At 38.4% G+C, this 19,583-nt stretch overlaps 1 protein-coding gene across 6 annotated transcripts in view; it reads right to left on the reverse strand.

Annotated features, from left to right (window-relative positions):
- GIGYF2 (GRB10 interacting GYF protein 2) overlaps nt 1-19,583 on the reverse strand; it is a 126,658-nt gene that overhangs the window by 103,183 nt on the left and 3,892 nt on the right. For 4 of the 6 annotated variants that reach the window (XM_032636946.1, XM_032636941.1, XM_032636947.1 and 1 more), the window contains exon 2: nt 18,058-18,123. The gene's annotated coding sequence lies outside the window, so the exon portion shown is untranslated. Of the gene's footprint in view, nt 1-10,578; nt 10,711-17,669; nt 17,793-18,057; nt 18,124-19,583 lie in introns of those variants that run through there. The other 2 variants (XM_032636942.1, XM_032636943.1) reach the window with 2 other exon arrangements.

Genomic DNA, 19,583 nt, shown 5'->3' on the forward strand with positions numbered 1-19,583 from the left:
CTGACTGTTGCTGTTTAAAAGATCTAAAAACAATAAACTAGAAATTGGTCTAACACACAGAAACGGCAAAGTAAAAATGTGCTAACGTCCAGAATCAGCTATTTATCTGCCCTCTTCCTGGAAAGTATTTCTGGCCCCGTGTCAACCATGTGGGTTCCAAGGAGATTCCCGTGTTCTTACTTAACCCTGATTACCTTTTGCCTGGCCAGACAAGCGTGCACACCAGACCTAAGCTGAGATCAACTTAGTGCCCTCCCCACCTCATACTGATGATTCCAAAAAAACATAAGGCATATGGTTTTTCACACTTTAAACTCTCTGGAACTGGAATGCATCTTCATCAGTGCCATGCTACAACTGCTACTGGCCCACAAGGGAAGCTGGGTCACAGCCATCATTGTCCGCACAAGGGTGAAACTTGGTCAGAGCCGCTCCTTATCGTCATCCTTGTACCCGATTTTAAGTGCTGCTTAAAACACCTTCAAAAAGATCATGCTATGATTCTAAATTGAAACGTACTGTGTAACAGAAAAGAAAGCAAATACAGCAATAGGATATTAGTGAAGTAACTCTTCATCACTGGAGGAATGATTGCAAGTGCTTTGCAGAACCTGAGAAAGGAAAAAAAACCACATGAAGATAAGCTTGTTGTGGTTTACTAGTGAGACTTGACACTGCACAATCCATGTGGCCACATGCAGCAGCCCTGAAGTATTTAGAGGAAAAATTAAACAGTTCAGACTGCTTTTAAGAACTTCACAAGCACCAAATCACTGAATTTTAAATCAATGAGAGAATAATGGAGCACTCTCTTAAGAAATGCTTCACCGCCAACACCCTTAATGACATGACACTACACGGGTGGGGAGAGGGAAGAAGAAGGAGACTTCTACAATCCTAAGTTTTTCACAATTTAGAAGAGTCAGACTTAATGTGTAGAAAGCTGAAGAATATCTTAACCAATTTATTTCACTTTTATTTTCCTTTTTATATATGCACAAAATATATACTATATAATAAAAATCTATTAGCCGTATTTGCTAAATAAGTTTAAAGAATTCTTTTTCAAAATGTAAAATAAGAAGTCTAAGTAATTAAAAAACTGTGCCAGCGTTTACTTGGCAGTATGATTTCTTTCTTAGTAATATATAAAACGAAGAAGCTCACAACTGATGCATGTTAGATTCAATTAAATTATGGTACATCCCAAATGAAATCACTTGTCAAAGTAGTGGTAAGTCAGGTAAGGTGCCCACTTAGGACAAGTAGATTAGGACAAGTATCCTGCTTAAAAATCAGCTGTGTAAACTTATTTAGCATAAATCAATTCAGTGTGCTTTAAAAAAGTACGTGGACCTACTTGGCTAACAAGCAGACCTGTAGAGACTACAACTATAAGATTTTATTGTAACACAAAACATCTTGAAGGAGTGTTTTTTTTTTGTTTTTGTTTTTTTTTTTTTTATGCGTTACGCGGGCCTCTCACTGCTGTGGCCCCTCCCGTTGCGGAGGACAGGCTCCGGACGCGCAGGCCCAGCGGCCATGGCTCACGGGCCCAGCCGCTCCGCGGCATGTGGGATCCTCCCAGACCGGGGCACGAACCCGTGTCCCCTGCATCGGCAGGCAGACTCTCAACCACTGCGCCACCAGGGAAGCCCCTGAAGGAGTGTTTTTAACCACCATTTTAAACTCCACATAGCCAAATGTTTTATATTCAAACCCCTATGGACTTTGGACTTTGACCACTGGAAAACAGCTCTGAATTAATAAAGCAGGTCCAGATTTGAACTAGACTGAATTTATAAAGCAAGTGAATCTCAATTAAAAACTGAATTATCTGTGGTATTTGTGAAAATACTAAAATCATTCTTAGAGATTTAATATTCTTTTCCCCTTTTAATTACTACAAGGCTACACAGGTCGTGGAAATACAAACTCCAGGGGCGCCATTACCACAAAGGATGCAAATGGAGCCCCTAGAGTTGTGTTGTGCAGGCAGTGGTCTTGAGTTACAGAAGCCCTGGATGCAGGCAGCACCTAAAGAACATCGAGCAAGGAAACCTGTATCACTCATTCCACCTATAAACCTTTAGGTAGAGACAAAATACCATACAGCAAAAACATTAAAAGCTCAGAAGTTTTTTTAATGCCTTGAGCTGGGAGCCTAACCACCATTTACTACTTCCTATGGTAAGAGTTTTCTGGAGAACTTTTAAGAACCTAGAATAATAATCCAAGCAATTTAATTATCAACTAAAGAGACCTACGTTACTCAGAATGGTGTTCTGCTCATTCTCCTTTATGAATTAAAGCAGGAAATCTACAAGCTATGACTGAAGAAATCTAAACATTTGAAGTACTGTAACTTCTAATCCTGAATTCCCCACGCCAGATTGCTCCTTCCAAATCAATTTAAATGAGCCCAGTTCTAATGTATTTATTTATATGTACTGGAGCGATTGTCTTACACGATGTCTTTGAATTATAAATAATTTGGAATGGAAAGTGGGACTTATTTCTCAATTGCCCTTTCTAAGGATGCAGTGAGGTATCAAAATTAGCATAGGCTTTGCCGTCATTTAAACCCCACCAAGCTAAATGTAGTCAACTCAAACCCCCAGCAGACTTGTGACCAATTAGAAAACAGGTCTGAATTTTTACAGCAAATCAGGATTTGAGCCACTCTGTAGGCTGTGCTCCCACCATGCTCTTCTGCCTCTTTAGACTGCATTTTCTTGAAACAATTTCCTTCCTTTTCCTCCACGACCAGCAATATACTGATATATTTTTCCTATCTTCACTTCCTTCCTATTTAGTCACCATTCCCCAAAAGCTTCTCTCCTTTTCTAACTTCCCTCAGCGTACCCACTGTTTATTTAACTATAAATTCTGTGTAGATACTGTGTTGAGTCTTACTTACAATGGTGTTCTCTACCGACACTTCAGGTAGAACTCTGCCTGCTGAATCATGGGGGATCTAACATAGAACATGCAGTGGAGGTGCTGTCATAGCAAGAGCAACCAAAAATTCTTCCACAAATTTCTGAACTGCCCCCCATCCCTGCTGTGAATTACATATTTGACTTTTTTCTCCCATGACCTACGTGGCTTTCCAGCAGCCTGCTCCTCCCAGATATCCATCTAACAACAACTGATCAAGGTACCACTATTTTCACCATCCACTCGTCAGCCAGGTTCAAAAGTCTAGTCATCAGAAATTCATTCCTCTTCTCTATCCCTCATATCCAATCATTTTGCCTGAAATTTGGTCAATTCCTCCTTCAAGATTCCTTCTGCATACTGCTTTCATTATAGCCAAACATCTGTTAACTCATGTCTGGATTATTACAATAAAATTCTAATCTGCTTCCCTGACTCAGCCTCTAATTACATCCAATAAGATCAATCTCTCTAAAGCACTGCTCTGGTCATGCCTACCCTTCTTTATAACAGTCACTAAACCTACTGCGTATGGTCAAAAATCCTCATATTTTCAGCTTCCCATCAATCTAACAATCTGCACCTTCTCAACTCAATCTCCCACTGTTTCACCTCCAAACTCAAAGCCAGATGATAACTTTCTACTTCTCTACTGCATTCTTCTTCTGTGGTTCTGGCTCATGCCATTCCCTTACCCCAGAAGGCTCACCCTCCCTCCTTTACAGTGGCTTATACAAAACCAAGGATCCATTCAAATAAACACTCCATAAAATATTTCCCAAAGTAGAAGAAGGAAAATGTAAACAAAGGATGCAGAAACGGAATAGAATCTATAGCATGCAATACTGGCGGTGGGGTGCTTTTTGAATCTGTATAGAAAAGCTTTAAAGGAAAGAGAAGATGGAAAAGAATCAAATTCGGGAGGAAGGACAAACCGTTTTTGGACAAAATGAATGTGAGGTGCCTGAGAAGCCATCCAAAAGACCATAATATACATACACCTTGAACTCCAGTGTAGAGTCAGGATAAGAGACATAGATTTGGAAGTAAATCTACAGAATTGAAACCAAAACTTCAATGAAACTATCCCAAAGTAGGAATCAAGAAGGGACAAGCTCAAGAGACAAGAACAAAGCCTCTGCAAACACTGTGCAGGAGGATACGGGAAGGAAAAAAAAAGACCATGTAGTTAAGGTATCTTTAGCCCTAACCTTTCACCTAAAATCAAATTCACTGACTCTAGCTTTCTCCACATTCACTTTATCTGAAGCAGAAAGGAGAAAAAGCTAGGTTCTTTTGGGGGAGATTATCCATTTGCTCAATAAGGGTAAAAACTAAAGTGAAGTTTGGTAAAGCAATGGTCATATCACAGAAGTCTTTGTATTTTATATCTCAAGAGTAATGAAAGGCTATGAAAAGATTTACGCAATAAAGTGTCCAGGATGAAATCTGCACTGTAGAAAGATCATTCAGGATGCCAGGAAGAGAATCAATCAGTAAGAGCTAAAGAGAAAGGAGGGGCGTTATAAATCCAACAGACTGTATGTATCTACATACCAGTAGAGAAGAGAGAGCAGTAATGATTAATAAGTATATTCACTAACATGAAAAAATGTCAAACAATATGTTAAGTGTTCAAGACAGGTTATAGAATACAGAGAATATAAATTATATTAAACACATTTTAAAATACATTCTTAGTGGGTACATATAGATATGCCCACAGATGTTCATATTCTGAAGGTGGGATTATGAGTAATTCTTGTTCCTAGTAAGTTAGCTAATTTGTGTTAACAAGATAGCACTGGCAAAGAAAAAAATGGACAAATTCAGAAGTTTCAAATATTGAAGTCAAGGAAGAGAAAGACTGAAAAATCTTCATTAATTCCACAGTGAAGTCATTGTTGACTTAAGAGTACAGTTATAGAAGTGTGGTGAGGGACAGAGCCAGACTTCAGTGGTTGGGAGGTGAGGAAAGGAAGACTACAAATGCAGTCAACTTCTTCTAGAATCTTAGCTGCGAAAAGGTGAAGAGAAATGAAGCAGAGTAGAAAGAAAATTTCCCCTTTTATTTTAGATGAAAATATCCTAATGGAAAAGTACTAATAGGAATTAAAAGGGTAAAGAAACAATTTAATAAAAATATGATAGAAATGAAGCTCTGAGAAGGCAGGGGTGGATGGGGCTTCAGAGAACAAATGGAGAAAAAAACTATGCCTATCCACTTGTGACAAGAGCAAAGTATGTCCAAATGACTTAAGATACGTGCAAATTTATTTTTGTGGGGTTTTCTTTGGGGAGGTGGGGAGGAAGAGTAAGCTGTGGGGAATTCACATTGATGGCCTCAATTTCTCAAAGAAGTAGGCAAATGACAGAGCAGATGACAGGGTAAGGTTTGAGAAGAATGAAGAAAAAGTTAGCTGCTGTGATCTACAACAGTATTGTTTTTTTAAAAAATAAACTTTATTTAGGAATAATTATGGATTTATAGAAATGTTACAAAGACATTACAGAAAGTTCCCTCAGTTTCCCCTAATATAAACAACTTACATTACCACAGTACATTTGTCAAACTAAGACACCAACGTTGGTACACCACTAGTAACTAAACTCGGATTTAACCAGTTTTTCCAACAATGTCCTTGTTCTGTTCCAGGATCTAATCCAGGACACCACATTGCAGCTAGCTACACTAGTTCTGAAGGACCAATCAAGATGGAGATGGCACCTATCTGCATGGTTGTGGGCTTCTTTCTCCAACTAGCAGCCTGGGTAGAGGGGCAGAGAGAGCTGACAAACAGGACTGAACCTGGGTTAGGATTTTGTCAACACAGTAAACGGAAGAAAAAGAGGGCAAAGTGGAGGATGCTGGCAAAAGTGTGATTGAAGCACAGTGAGGAAGGAAGTAAAAACAGAGATAGTTTACAAATTTGAGATGTTGGTAATGTCAAAAAGCAAGTATAGCAGGAATAAAAATGAAAGCACTAGACAAATCAGAGATGGAGGTAAGTCAAGGAACCAGGAGCCTGGGAAGATTGGATCAGTCATCCTATGGACTCTGAAGTAACTTCCGGATAATGGCAGAGAGAAGAAAGAAGAAAATGAAGGATGATGCCCCAGGGTCTATATCTGATAACGAGGGGAACAGACAGTTGTATTGTCAGACAGCATGAACTTCAGAGGAAAAGAGATTTTGCAAAAAAGGAGGAGAAACAATGGCTAAAGTGACTATACCTAATCTATCATCTAAGCCAGAAAATGTTTGTGTGAAAGAGATATTAATAATTACAAAGAGACAACAGGAGCATTTCAGGCTGAATGGTCATCTGAGTAAAGAAACAGAACAGGCATGTGAATGGAAGAGGATGAAGATCCTGATACCGTCTGCTGATTCACCTACCCACTGTGCAGGAAAACAGTACTGATACCTAAGAGGGATAAAGGGAAGGTAAATTATCAGGGCAAGATGGGCTTCAGTTACCTTAACATCACTGAAAAACATACTTTGAATAGTTTAAACACATGGAGAGGTAATAACACTCTCAACCTCCCTATTTTGGCCTCTATTCTCCTTTGGCTACTCCAATTCTAAGATAAGGACCTCAGAGAAAGGTCTACCCTCAAATTTTAAATAGAGTTGACTTAAAAACAGCTGAGAGAATATTTCTACATATTTCAGACCCTTGTCCACTATTCAAAAATTCCTTATAAGTGAATTCAAGTAATATATTTCGTCTGCAGTTTAATACCAGAAAAGTTGGTCTTCTTCAATGAACTGCATCCTGTGCTGACAATGAAGTTTATTGAATCTGGCCTTTTTGTCAACTTTTAAAACTCTACGCTACATCACTCCTCACTAGCAATTATTTTATCTCTGATTACTAGTATATACGTATTTTTCTTTTTTCTGTATATTTTTCTAGTTTTCCTGACATCCTCAGCTTCTCTTTGGGACCTCATCTATCACTCTGTGTGTACATGAGTACATGTTCAAGGGTGAAGAAAGAGAAGAAATCAACCTAGCCTTTTCTTACTGCTGGGTTTGCAACAAAGAAAAGGGAGACCCTGGCCTCACACAACCTGGCACGATGCTGAGGAGTCAGATGTCTCCTGGGCCACGCGCAATCACTATCAACATGAGCGAGCTATGGATCTACGTAGTAAGTTCTGTCTGGACAAAGACAGCCAGGAGAAGCCAAAGCAGAATCAAAATCCGGCATAATGGCTAATTATGAAAGTTTTACTCTGAAAGTGTTCCCGATATTGCTTCCAGGAGAAGTCTTGATATACTGATTAGCTACCACTATTATACTAACAATTCAAAACACATACTCCTTTGAAAACCCCCTGAATCTTTCTTATAAACAGTATCTACTACTGCAAATCTCCCTTACATGGGTATGTAAAAATTACCCAGAAAAAAAACTATGGCAAACCTGGAATGAAGTCCAACTGGTACCATGCATGTGGTCTGTCAAAGACTAACACAGAGGGCTTCCCTGGTGGCGCAGTGGTTGAGGGTCCGCCTGCCGATGCAGGGGACACGGGTTCGTGCCCTGGTCCGGGAGGATCCCACATGCCGTGGAGCGCTGGGCCCGTGAGCCATGGCCGCTGGGCCTGTGCGTCGGGAGCCTGTGCTCCGCGGCGGGAGAGGCCACAGCAGTAAGAGGCCCGCGTACCGCAAAAAAAAAAAAAAAAAAAAAAAGACTAACACAGAATGAACACCAAGGAACCTGAATCTGCCTCCACCTTCCCAACCTCTATTTTCCCAAAAGCGGAAAAAGAGCTACTCCTCTAGCACTCTTCACATGTACCAAATAGTTCTGTGCCCATTCCAACAAACAGCCATTTTTATCTTAGCCAAATCTGATTAAGGTAACACAAAACTGGGGAATTCCCTGGCAGTCCAGGGGTCAGGACCCTGCTCTTTCACTTTTGAGGACGAGGGTTCAATCCCTGGTTGGGGAACTAAGATCCCACAAGCCGTGGGGTGCAGCACACCCCCGCAACAACAACAAAAAACACAAAATTAATAACTCCACTCCTGCAAATTAGTTCAACCACTTTGGTAATATCTATTACATCTAAACATACACCTATCCAGCGATCGCACCATCCACTGCTAGACATACATGCAAGGAAAATTTCTACTACAAGAAGAGTATAAGATATTCATAGTAGCTTTATTCATAACTACCAAAACCTGACATTTGTCTATTATGTTTATCAACACAAATGTCCATCAACAGATGAATGAATAAACAAATACAGGAGAGCTTCAAGGTTGGTGAAGGTGTGGAAACGATGGCACACCAAAGCGCTGTGAAGCTCTGCATCCCTTCCCACATACCTTGCCCTATGCATCTCTTCCATCTGGCTATTACTGAGTTAGGTAACATCATTAATAATGAGACAAACTGACACCATGTGTTTCCTGATGTAATACACTAAGGAGAACACGGCATCACTAATGTTATATTCCTAACAATAATGCATAAACTGAAATTAATCTTGAAAAAAAATCAGATAAGCCCAAATGGACAGACATAAAATCAATCAACCACAGTCACCAAAAATACCAATGTCATAAAAGACAAACGCTGAAGAACCATCCCAGATTAAGGGAGACTACAGAGATATAAAAACGAAGTGCAAGTATGATGCTTAACTCCATCCTGAACCAGCAAAAAATATGCTATAAGACACATTAAAGAGACAAATAGAATAATTTGAATAGGAGCTATGGATTAGACAATGGTATTGTATCAATGTTACTTTTTTATGATTCTGAAATTTTTACTGTGATTATGCACAAGAATGTTCTTATCCTTACAAGGTAACACTAAAATATTTAGAGGAAAAGGAGCATGAGGTCTGTAATGAACTCTCAATGGAACAGAAAAAAATACATAAATTTAAAATTATATCAAAAATTATATACATACATATTGCATATAAGGAGAAAGAAAAAAGAAAATGAAAGATAAAGTAAATACAAGGAAATGTTAAAAACTGGTGACCAGGGAATTCCCTGGTGGCCCAGTGGTTAGGACTCTGTGCTTCCACTTTAGGGGGCACAGGTTCAATCCCTGGATGGGGAACTAAGATCCAGCATGCCGCGCGACCAAAAAAAAAAAAAAAAACTAGTGGGCTTCCCTGGTGGCGCAGTGGTTGAGAGTCCGCCTGCCAATGCAGGGGACGGGGGTTCATGCCCCAGTCCGGGAGGATCCCGCATGCCGCGGAGTGGCTGGGCCCGTGGGCCATGGCTGCTGGGCCTGCACATCTGGAGCCTGTGCTCCGCGGCGGGAGAGGCCACAGCAGTGAGAGGCCCACATACCGGAAAAAGACAAAAACAAACAAAAAAAGAACTGGTGACCAAACTGGGTGAAGGGCATATGGAAAGTCTAAGTAATTTTTTGCAACTTTTCTGTAAGTTTGAAATTATTTCAAAATAAATTTTTTTAATTGTAGTATATTTATACAACAAAATACTCACCAACAAAAAAGAAAAGAACCAACTACTGATAACTGCAACATTACATGAATCTCAGACATTGTATCCAGCAAAAGAAGCCAGTCACCAAAGAATATATACTATATGATTCCTGTAATGTTCAACAGGAAAAATTATCAATTTTGACAGATGTCAGAACACTGCTCACCATGGAAGTAGGGACTACTTACTGGGAAGAAGACAATGGAATCTCTTGGGGTGCTATAAATGCTCACTATCTTGATTTAGGTGGTGACTACAGAACTATATGCACATGTAAAAAATTTTCCAAGGACTTACCTGGTGGTCCAGTGGTAAAGAATGTGCCTTACAATGTGGGGACGCGGGTTCGATCCCTGGTCAGGGAACTAAGATCCCACGTGCTGCAGGGCAACTAAGCCTGCATGCCACAACTACTGAGCTCGCACACTGCAAACTACAGAGCCCACGCGCCCTGGAATCCACTCACCACAACTAGAGAAGAGAAAACCCGCATGCCACAACTAGAGAGAAGCCTGCGTGTCACAACGACGATCCCGCACACCGCAACTAAGATCTGATGCAGCCAAAAATAAATTAAATAAATAAATAATAAATCTTTAAAAAACAATTTTCCAACTATACACTTCAGATTTGTGCACATATTTACTATATCTTATACCTCAATTTTAAAAAGGTTAAAATAAACCATAAATGATTTAGCTAGAGGGAAAAAAACCAAGTACGATTAAAAATATTTTAATAGACATTAAACAAAACTATTTTAAATGCAAATCTTCTGATAACAAATATTAAATTCACTCCCTACTTAAATTTCTGTCATTAAAAAATTTTTGTACCACTATCTTGATAAAATAATCTGTAAATCTGTCGACTCTTTTAAGACCATAAACAAGTCCACATTCAAATGAACCAAGACTCAGTCACTAGGCTAAAATTATGTAGGTCTCAGATGCATTTTTTTCAAACTTCAGTAAAAGTCTAAGTGAAACAATGAAAGAAAGGTCCAACCATGAGAGGGGAACCACATATAGCACATCACTTATAATTGTATAAGACAGTAAGCAATCTTGTAAAAACAGCACATTCACTCAACAGACTACAGGTACAATAATGTCTGCACACAAAAGTATAATTATACATACAGTCAACCCTTGGTACCCGAGGGGGACTGGTTCCAAGACCCTCTGTGGATACCAAAATCCAGGGATGCTCAAATCCTTTACACTCAGCCTTCCACATCCAAGAATATGGAACCCGTGGATACAGAGGGCCAACTATGTCATAAATAGACAAAGAGAACATAAAAATAAAGAAATGTTCATGAGGTGGGATTAATGATTTTTTTCTATTTCCATAATTTGCAGTAATATTCTTCAATTACTTTAACAACAATGTGTATCTTAACATCCACAAGACCTCCCGTTTGAAATATTTTTACAGCCCAAACATAAATGTCAAAGAAAGTTAACTTCTTTGGAACGTTAACCCGGTTTAAAAAAACAATTTTAAGGTACAAAAATAAAAGGAAATTCTCCTCCCATCTATTATAGCAGAAAACACATTTTCCTTCTGCACCCATCTGTATGACAATACCAGATGTCTTCATTTTTAAACATGCAAACTTTTAAAAATAATTTTTAAAATACGATCTGTTAACATATCTAATGATAAAACTTCATGGAACAAAATCAGGCTTCCATTATTCACTTTATTACTAAACATTTATCTTAAAGAACTGACAGGACTTCTCTGGTGGCGCAGTGGTTGAGAGTCCACCTGCCGATGCAGGGGACACGGGTTCGTGCCCCGGTCCAGGAAGATCCCACATGCCGCGGAGTGGCTGGGCCTGTGAGCCATGGCCGCTGGGCCTGTGCGTCTGGAGCCTGTGCTCCGCAACAGGAGAGGTCACAACAGTGAGAGGCCCACGTACGTCAAAAAAAAAAAACAAACAAAAAAGCAACTGACGAAGAACTCCCCTCACTCCCAGGAAGCCCGAATTGTCTACATCTATCTGGATCGCACATTTTTATATGAAACTTTGCAAAATACTATTTATTTCTATGTTAATTATCCTTTTCATGGAATATCTTCAAAAAATTATAGATGCTCTGTTGCTTTTCTCCTCATCCTAAAGAATTTAAATTCCTAATTTACAGTGTTGAAATAAACACTGCAATCCAAAACAGTCTGAATCACTACCCATTGCCATGAAACTAAGGTCAACTTTATTCCTAACAGCCACAAAGCAAGATAAATGGATAAACACCATTATAATGACCATACCTTGGAATATCCTCATCAATAAACACACATAATTACTGATACATGCCGCATCATGGATGTATCACAAATATTACGCTGAGCAAAAGAAGCCAGACCCAAAAAGAATACATACTGAATAATTCCATTTATATAAAATTGTAGAAGAGGCAAAATTATCTATAGTCACAGAAAACAAATCAGTGGTGGGAGAGGGGAAATGACTGCAAAAAAGAAGGAGGAAAGTTCTGGGAGTGATGAAAATGTTACCTATCTTTACTGTGGTTTTGGTCCCATAAGTATATACACTTGTCAAAACTCATCAAGATGTACACTTAATACAAGTATACTTAAAATGAAGGCATTTTATTGTATATAAATTAAACCTCAGAAAGTTAATTTTTAAAAAGACTAAGCTTACTAAAAGTAGACTGCCTCCCTGAAAAAGCAATGCATTTCAAGACTAACATTTTATATTTCTTTTATGTTAAACTGCCTTTCTTTAAATCTATTAAAATTGATGTTAAATAAAGTTTTGGATAATATTTAAAACTGAGAAACACTCTCTAGAACTGTGCCATCTTATATAGTACCCATTAACCGTATGTGGCTATATCAAGTTAAATTAATTAAAATTTAAAATCTAGTTCCTTGTGGGGGAGGGAGGAGAGTAACTTTACAGTGGACAAACCTGACAAAGTATGAAAGTCAACCAAGTATCAAAGTTAATGTTAACAGTGATAATCAGTCAATATTAACAGTTATAAATCAGTATATGCTCTTGATATGATGTGATGAAAATGGCACTTTGCCTCTGTGGTCTTCCTCCCAAAAACCCATGACCCATAACCAGGAGAAAAAAATCACACAAATTCCAACAGAGAGGCATTCTACAGAACGCTTAATCAATACTCCTCAAAACTGTCAAGATTGTTAAAAACAGGGAATTCTGAGAAACTATCACAGCCAAGAGGAGCCTATGGATAACTGACTAAATGTAATATGATGTCCTGGATGGGATCCTGACAGAGAAAAATAAACTCAGGAAAACTAACGAAATCTGAATAAACTATGGACTTAGTTAATAAGCAATACTGGCTAACTAATTGTAACAAATGGACAACAGTAATGTAAGACGTTAACAATACAAAACCTGGGTGTGGTATACATGGGAGCTCTCTGTACTATCTTCTCAATTTCTCTGTGAATCTAAAACTGTTCTTAAAAATAAAACCTGTAAAAATAAGAGGACTTGAGTTGTAATAAAAAAGTAAAGGTTTTTTACATTTTAAAAAATGCGATTCCCTCAGTCACACGAACCACATGTCAAGTGCTCCACAGTCACATGTGGCTAGTGGCTGCAGTATTTGACAGTGCAGATTTATAGAACATTTCCATCACAGCAGAAAATTCTGTGGGACAGCGCTGGTGCAGAAGACTATTTTTATGGGACCATTTTAGAAGAGTATTTTATAACTGATTGCAACTTATGAATAAATCTGTATCTACCCAGAATTAAAAACCCTCACTGAAATCTAAAAATCCTCAATGATATGTTTATTCCAGTTTCTATTTCAAACAACTCCTTTTTTTTTGAAAACTCTTTTTAAAAGTCAACGTAATATCAATATATATAAATGTATACTGAAAAAATGTTCCACTCCCCAGAGCAGCAATTCCCCGAAACACTTTCAAGATATCCAAGATGGCAAAACTGTTAATACTAAGATATTCTTTGCATTTTTCACTATGTTGGCACTGCACTAATCATGGGTAAAACTGCCGGCACCTTAGCACCATTCAAATTAATGGCACCAAACTACAGTAGTCTTCACTGCCATGTGCCGTATATTCACAAGAGAGGAAAAAAAGCCAGGTTTACTTAACAATGCCCTTGATAAAGCAGTAAAAACTATTAATTTTTATTAATCTTGGTCCCTGTGTACACAGCTTTCTAATATTCTTAATGTGATGAAATGAGAAGTACACATAAAGCACTTCAGCTGCACACCAAAGTCTCAAAGAAAAGCATTTATGTGACAGTTAACTGCTTCTGCTCATGAAACAACATGTTGATTTGAAAGAGCTGACACACAAATTAAATTATCCAGACCTGGGTATATAGCAGACCTTTTTTTCAAAAATGAATGAAACAAGACTGTCACTTTAAGGAAAACAATTGATAGCACTTGTTGCCAATTATAAAACTTGAGCTTTCAAGCAAAAGCTAAAATTTTAGAAAACTTCTATTCATTACCATGAGCTTGACAAGTTTTTCTAGTACTTATACTTTCCAATAAGTAACGGCTTTTCTGATGGGTGTTGATATTAATGAATGTGTTTTTTTGATACTGCATAATATAAAATATCCATTTAATGCACAAGATAGACCAATAGATTTTAACGTAATGGAATATAAAAGTGCACTGATATAATTCAAATTTCACATTGCAACTAACCTTTATAAACTACTACTTGTCTAATTTTAGTGTAATATCAAAGAAAATCTGCAATTATCTGAAAAAGCTCTTAAAATATTCCTCCCTTTTCCAACTACATACACATCTCTGTGAGGATCAATCTCCTGCACAGACTTCAACTAATACAATAAACAGCAACGGGTTGAATGCAGAAGCAGCTGTGAGAATCCAGCTGCCTTCTACAAAGCAAGTCATAAAAAGCAATTTGTGAAAAGGTAAAACAGTGTCACTCTTCTCAGCAAATTTTTTTAGAAATGTTTTAGAAAATAGGTATTTTTCATTAAAATATATTTATGTTAACATGTAAAGAAACTACTGCTATTTTAAATTAATAAACCATTTAAAATTTCTCAATATCATAAGATAGATATAACTGAAAAATCAAAAGCTCTTTGGGGTCCTCTAACTCTTAAGAAGGTAAAGGAGTCCTAAGATAAAAAGTTGCGAACATCTATCTCAGAGAAAGAGGAAAAAATGACAAATAAAAGAAATACATAAATTAACATAAAGCAAACACACATACCCTGGAAAGCATATCAAGAGGCATAAAATATCCCTAACAACAAGAACACCAAGATCCAAATAGGACACTTATTCAAAGAATATCTAGGGTTTTAAAAATGTATCTTTTCCAAGGACAGAGATTTGAAATTTACTTTTATGATTTCTTGACTGCCTCTACCACTAGGCTGTAAGTCCCATGAAGATAGGTGTTTTGTTCACCACTATGGCTAGCCCAGCACCTGGAACGAAGCAGGTATTCAAATATTTGTTGGATTGAAAACAAAAAAAAAAGACAGAAGACTTAAAAACAGAACCCACCAAGGCCTCTATTCAAATTATAAAGATGACATTTTACAATCAAAATGTATCTATTTACATAGCAATAACAATCGTAACCGCTACCATTTATTTACTATGTGCCAGGCATTGTATTGGGCATTTTACTTTTAATTCCCAAATCACCATGGGATATACTTTACAGTAAGGAAAATAAGCCTCCAAGAGGTTAACTTATTTATCTAAAGTTACAGGTAGTAAATGACAGAAAATTAACCCCACATTTCTCTGCTTAATAGCCACAAGCTTTTTCTCTACATACTGACATAGTGCTCAAAACTGCATGGTTACCTTTTTTTTTTTTCCCCATATCTTTGCAATTTTCAGGGGAATTCATTTTGTGGAAGTCCTTTTTCTCCTTTTTCCAATCTCCTTCTCTTTTCCACTATCCTCCAACTTCTACCCGTCTGCATCACTCAATTAAGCAATACAGTGAGCTCTCTAGTTGAGGAAGAGTGTATCTTCTCATAACACACTATCAGAAACTTCATTAACAATGACAGAAGTAATATGAAAGATTAAAGAGTGTCAGATTCCAGAACATGAATTAAGGCTCTCTGACCCACTGATCTTGCAAGATGGCTTCATCCAGTTTACTCAACTGGCCACGATTTGGGTAACAACATCTCAATTCCCAAGGGGCTAACCATGAAATCTGGATGTAACCATCTCTTCAAGGACTGAGCCATGATTTGCCAATTAAGTACCAAGACAGTACCTCTGCCAATTCTTTGTCAGTCTCTGCAAGCAAAGGACCAATACTGAAGTGGCCAGAGCTCCCAAGACTTCCTCCAGGTTCAGGACAACTAGAATAAAAGGAGCTTTGTTCCCAAAGAACATACTGGCCACAATATCACTACAAGAAAAAGCTATTACTGTTACTGCCATTCTCCCCACTGCTTCTGAACAATATATAAATGTTTCTCTTTTTTTCCCCCTTTTGGTGAAAGGAGAATAAAATTAGCAACCACTTAACTATTCAAGGAAAAATTACAATGCCATAAACATTACCATATCATTTGATAATCTCACCACAAGCCAATCTTTTCCAGAGAGGGATGCCCAGAGCCTGTGAAAGTTTTACACTGATTATGTGGAAATCTTTTTAAGCCACACAAAGCCCTACATATGCTTTACCTCAACATCCAGGTTAAAGAATATGTACAATATGAGAAAGGACTCTTCCACCTTATAAATCAATTTAGCTGCAATCTGCTAAAGAAACCTTGGCTGGAAAAAAAAAAAAAATCATAGGAGGTCACATCTGTGGTCTGTCATTCCATACATCATTCTATAATAGATCACTTTGATTAATAATTCCTATGCTTTGCATCAAAATCTGGATACACTGATATACTAACATAACAAGATGTGAGTTATAAAAAATGACTTAAGCAATTAGATGCTACCAAGTACATACAAGCTACAAACAAAAATAAAGGGAACTTCAAAATGCTCCATTAAAAAAAAAAGTTTGCAGGGCTTCCCTGGTGGCGCAGTGGTTAAGAATCCGCCTGCCAATGCAGGCGACAAGGGTTCAAGCCCTGGTCTGGGAAGTTCCCACATGCCGCGGAGCAACAAAGCCCGTGCACCACAACTACTGAGCCTGCGCTCTAGAGCCCGCAAGCCACAACTACAGAAGCCCGCGTGCCTAGAGCCCATGCTCCGCTACAAGAAAAGCCAACGCAATGAGGAGCCGATACACCGCAACGAAGACTAGCCCCCGCTGGCTGCCACTAGAGAAAGCACGCACCCAGCAAGGAAGATCCAACACAGCCAAAAATAAATAATTTTTTAAAAAGTTTGCCTCAATATTACCTAATAATTCTAGTATACAAAAACATGTAATACAAAAGTTTATACTGTCTCCCTGATCCTTTCCCAAAAGTGAAAGTCCCTGCTACCACTCAAATAATGTGAATATAGATTCATATATAGAAGTCCTACCCTTCAAATTCTCTATGGCTTCCTCATAATCAAGTGTTACTTAATACTGTAAAAAGTACACAGAAATTAAAATTTATAATAGCAATCAATGAAAAATAAATAAACAATGAATTTTTCCACAAACTAAGTGTCTTATTTGCTTATGATCATTTACTAAGCCTTTACCCTAGACGGTCCTCTGAACCCCCAAATCAAGAAGGTTTGTTAAACACTGCACTAGGAAGTTCCAAGAATGCTTGGTGAGACCTACTAGGCCTCATTTCACCGAAAAGATACGCATATATTTTAACTCTTCAGGACATGGAAATTGAAACTGACAAGATATACACAGGCATTTTTCTAGGAAAAGGAAAAAAATCTAGAAGCTTCTGTGGGATTCTGCCTCAAAAAGGCTACATTCCACCTCCTCTGAGACCTGCCCCCACTCTTAGGAGTGGGACCTTTCAAGATCCCAACCCCATGGCCACACTAATTGGACCAATAATGGAAATTTGGACCAAGTTCAACCAATCTAATTTTCCCTCCCAGGAATATGAAGTGGGGACACTGAGCTAATAACCAGTTTGGCTAGTGGCACTAGAGCTTGAGTTTCTATGTGGCTCCAAGAATGAAGTAGCAATTTTCTTCTGTTTTTGTTAAAGCAGAAAAGACCAGAGTGTGGAAAGACAACTAAAGCAAGATATAAAGAGACAAGAGATGACACCTACTAGCCAGCAAGGAGAAAAGTGCTCTCTGGACCACCGTGTCTCCTGAATGCTTCCCATGGGGTTTCTGGTTCATGTCCTTCATGAAGCCAGCTGCTCTTGGGTGCCTTCAGGTACCTCCTTACCCTTCCCCTCAAAGCACTCCTCTTCCTGTTTCATGCCATCAAAAAATCATTATGACAATTTAAGACACAAATTCACACCAGGATCAATGCAGAAAGGGTATGATTATTCTCACGGTTCATAAGGGATCTGAGTGGTACCAGAGAAGTTTCTATCTACTATCTATAACTTCAGGAGAAATAATAGGACAAAAATAACCGGAGCCTTAAAAGCAAAAATTATTTGTTTGCATAAGCCCTCAGGCTTTGTGCTTCCCTTCAAAACTCACCTGTTCAAAAGTTCTGCTGGTTCACAGCAGGAGGTTTGAGCAGACTTTATTCAGGTCCTTTTAACACTGCAAATAATAAAAGTATTAAAGTAAATAACTCAGCAATCTCTTAGGAAACGTTAGAAACGTGATTTTTATCATGAATATGTTTTACAAGAAATGGATTCCAAACCTGGTTAAAATATTAGAATCACCTGATATGCTTATAATCTAGATACCCTGTCCTAACATCTAAAGAGTCTCTCTCAGTAGCTCTGGAATGGGACTGAAAAATATATATTTTTAACCGAAGTTTTAAGTGATTCTGATGAAACTAAAAAATGAGCACCACCATAGGGTTTCAGGAAATGATTATTTAGGGTTTTCATCCAAAACTACATTACAGGGATTTGGTATTAACTTTTTTAACGTATCTGATAGAAAAATGACAGCTAGCAAGATGGCAATACAGCATGTATCTTATGCAAATAATCAATGAGCCCCAAGGTGTGACCAGTGCCAAAACGTCCAAGGAGCAAAGCTCCAGATGTGCTTTCAGCTGCAAAATCACAACCTTCTTTTAATGCTCTGATGAGACAATATCTTAAAAATCCACAAGATGGTGACATTTCAAGTGACAAGGAGTGGACTGAAACAACAGCTCTAAGTGACTTCTTAGCTAAAATCAAATGATGTTTTGAAGGCTGCTACTAAAAAGTCAAAAAACAGTAACTAAAAATTAAAGTTGACAATTTTACTAACAGCAAGAAAGCAACTTGAAAAAGCCACTTCCACCTCTGATTTAATTTTTCAAAAAAGTAGCCACGTTACAATGTCCAAAAGGTCATCCAACTTTATCCACTGCACTCTACTTTTTTTTTTTTTGGCTGCGTTGGGTCTTCGTTGTTGCTCGTGGGCTTTCTCTAGTTGCAGCGAGCACAGGCTCTAGGCTCGTGGGCTCTAGAGCGCAGGCTCAGTAGTTGTGGCACGTGGGCTTAGTTGCTCTGCAGCAGATGGGATCTTCCCGGACCAGGGCTTGAACCCATGTCCCCAAGCATTGGCAGGCGGATTCCTAACCACTGTGCCACCAGGGAAGTCCTGCACTCTACTTTTTATAAGAGCAAGCGGAAGCAAAAGAGGGGAGAACTAGGTAATAAAAACTCTTCTCTGGGCCTAACTCAAGAGAATAAGCTCTAGGGTATCTCCTATTATTATAACTATAAATAAAGTTCAATTTCAATGAAACTCTGTAGTTACCAAGAAAATATAAAATTGTGTTCCTTAATTACTTGAGGTAAGGAAGTGTATCATACTTTGAAACTATTTTTATAAAATTAATTTTGGCCACTTAAGAGAATATTCTTGGGGCTTCCCTGGTGGTGCAGTGGTTGCGAATCCGCCTGCCAATGCAGGAGACACGGGTTGGATCCCTGGTCCGGGAAGATGCCACATGCCACGGAGCAACTAAGCCCGTGCACCACAACTACTAAGCCTGCACTCTAGAGACCGTGAGCCACAACTACCGAGCCTGCATGCCACAAACACTG

This window comes from Phocoena sinus, chromosome 7 (genome assembly GCF_008692025.1).
Source record: "Phocoena sinus isolate mPhoSin1 chromosome 7, mPhoSin1.pri, whole genome shotgun sequence".
Lineage (NCBI taxonomy): Eukaryota > Metazoa > Chordata > Mammalia > Artiodactyla > Phocoenidae > Phocoena > Phocoena sinus.